Source organism: Echinops telfairi, unplaced genomic scaffold, assembly GCF_000313985.2.
Source record: "Echinops telfairi isolate 266 unplaced genomic scaffold, ASM31398v2 ScPeMD7_18;HRSCAF=68, whole genome shotgun sequence".
Lineage (NCBI taxonomy): Eukaryota > Metazoa > Chordata > Mammalia > Afrosoricida > Tenrecidae > Echinops > Echinops telfairi.
In genome coordinates this window covers 7,780,741-7,783,788 of record NW_022103915.1, presented here as the reverse complement: position 1 = coordinate 7,783,788, position 3,048 = coordinate 7,780,741, and positions in this window count along the sequence as shown.

Genomic DNA, 3,048 nt, shown 5'->3' with positions numbered 1-3,048 from the left:
ACCCGACGCCGCGGGGCTCCGCCCCCCTCGCGCTCCCATTGGCGCCTGTGGGATTTGGACGGCCAGCTACAAGGCGGTTGGCTCTCCGCTCCCGTCCGTCTAGGGGGCGGGGGCGGGGGCACGAGCAGGGGGGAGGCTCTGGGCTTCCGTTGGTCAGGTTCGGTTGACGCGTATCGGCCGCTGTACGTGGTTTGAGGTTTGCAATCTCTCTACGCCCCATGATCCATCTCTCTAGGCAATAGCGAGGAGTTAGCTCCCCTCCCCGCCCCCTCCCCTCCTTGGCCTCCCCCCAGCCTCCCACCTGAGCGCAGGCCTGCAGCCTCGGCCCCCGCATTCCCCAAAGACCCCACTGAGAGTCCCGTCGGCTCCAAAAAGTCTAATACGCCCGACTCGAGGGCAGAAATGAAACATAAATCGGGACTACTTTCCCCTTCTCGCGGAGGATTACACTCCACAGTTTGAATGGGATCTATACAAAGAGGGGAAAGTAATTGCACCCCCACCTTTCCCGAGGGGCCTGGGGCTGCACCGAGGGCCGGGGAACCACAGTGCTAGGGAACAGGGGTCCCAGAGGATACAACCCCCTACCGAGGGGAAGGAAGCAGGAGGGGAGCTCGGGTTGTAGAGCTCTTGGCTAATTGGGTGGGGGGAGGTGGGAACTCGCGGGATTGCCCGAATAGCCCGCCCGCCACTGGTGCCAGGGCCTGAGGGGAGGGGTCCCCAGCAGCCCACGGCCCCTACCCCGATGTCGAGTCCAGGGCAGCGGAGACGACTCGAGCCAACCCCGATGGCCATTTAGAGATAAATGAAGGGGACCGAAATGAAATGTCGTGGGGGGTTGGGTAAACACAGAAATAGGGAGGGGACTTAACAGATTGGGGCTAGGGGCTCCAGAACGGTAAAGAGGAAGAAGCTATTTCCATCCAAGCCCTCTAGAGGAGGAGGGTCAACTTCCTCTGAAGCCGAACCACTTTTCCGGATCTGCTGTTGGCCCTGCCTCCTCCACTCACCCGGGGCCCCCAGCTAGGAGGAGAGGCACAGGGCTGGAGCTCGGCCAAGATCCATCCTGAGACACCCCTATCCTGGAGAGCGACCCCCAGAATAATAGGGCTACTTTAGAGCCGGACAGGGAGTGCGGGGGAGTATGCCTCCCCCAGAGGCCCGTGTCTTCCCCCACCCGCACCACTCCCCCCCAAACAAGCTGTTCTTAGATAATTAGGCAGGCGAGAGAGGTCTATAACCGATTTTTTTTTTAAGCAGAGAATGGCTGGTATTTTTCTTCTATGTTACTTCAAACCTGAGCTTAATATGGGGACAGTATACACCAGCTCAGGATATAAATAGCTAGCAGGAGAAATCTGGAGTTTTACGGTTTAAAGCCTGAATAAATAATCAGGGTTTTCTCGTCCATGTTTTCTGCAGCATGAACCTGCACTATTAACTTCACGGAAGTGACTGCATTCACTTAAGTCGCTTATATGTCGCTTATGCCGAAATGGCCTTTCAAAAGTGGGGCCAGGTGCCCGGTTGCCCTGGAAGAGCCCTACCCCCACCCAGTTCAGGGTCAAGTGCCCCTCCCAATTCCAAGGACACCCTTCTCTCAGACCCTGAGCCCTGAGGGTGTAGCCCCCTGGGATGCTCCCCCCCAACACACACACACACACACACACACACACACAATTGCCTGGGAGGGGGTGCAGACTGAAGGCCAAAGGCTCTGAGCCAAGGATGGCATTCCTGGTCTTGCCAAGGGCCCTGGGCCTTGGTGTGATTCATCCACTGAGGAATGAGGCTAAGGCCCTGCTTCCTTGGTGTCTACCACATACTACTCCCACATTCTAGAGAGTCACCTTCACAGGGAATAAAGGTCACATATAGCCCTTTAGTAGGACAACAGAAGTGAGAAGGCACAGGGGGTTCCCTTATCCCACCTACCAACATTGAAGGTGAAGGCCACTTCCTAGCTGGATGACTGTGAATGACCCAATCTTCCAACCACTCTATCTTTTTTTTTTTGCCCCCAAATAATTTTAATGGGCCAAAGGATCCCTGGTGGTACAGTGGCTATGAGTTGGGCTGCAATCCGCATGGTTGGCAGTTCAAAACCACCAGAGGAAGACTGGACTTTCTACTCCTGTAAATAGTTGCAGCCTCAGAAATCCACAGGGGGTCGCTATGAGTCAGCATTGACTCGTGGTAGTGAGTTTAGACAAGGACCAGGCCCTCATCTAGACTGTCAGACTCCACAGCCACACTGGGATTAACAGCGGATTGGCCAAGAATCCATTTCAGATGTGGCTACCTGTATTCCAACCTGATGAATTTCTTTACAGAATCCAGTCCCCTGGTTCCACTTTCCCTCACCCATTAGGAGGTATCCATTAAGGTGGGAACCCCCATTTCTTCCCCCTGTCCATGGCTTGGGGGGGGGGGGGGCCGCGGGGAATGAAGCATCCATACAACCAGGCGGATCTCCAACTCCACACAGCCAGCAGCCTGGTCCCCCACCCCCACCCTGTTCTCCCACGCGATAGTTTGCAACCTTTTCCTCCCTGACACCTCCCACAGCCCCTCCTGTCCTTGCTCCCTGTCGGGGGCCTCACCTCACCCTTTAGGGAAGAAAACTGAAGCCATCAGAGGGGACCTCCTTCATCATCGCACCCACCTCCTGCCACCCACCACTAGCTGACCTGAGCCTTCAGCCTCTCATCTCCCTTGAGTGTGCTCTCAGCAGGCATCTATTTCTACGTGTTCCAGAAAAGGAGGAAGCCTTCCCTTGGCCGCAAGCCCTCTTCTGTTTCCTCCCTATTTCTCTTCTCCCCCCACAATCAGTCAACCCCCTGCAAAGACTTGCCTATCTATCCTCCTCACTCCCTTCTCTCCCAGGCTCTCCTCTCCCCCATCTCTTAGCTCTTGCTACGTTCACTCACAGCTCCCTTCTACCTAAGCCAGCAGCCCCTTTGTGGTCTCACCCAGCCCTTCATCAGCACACCAGGCATTGACTGTTTCTTCCCCCTCACTTCTGAGCTGTCTGACCACCACTCTCAG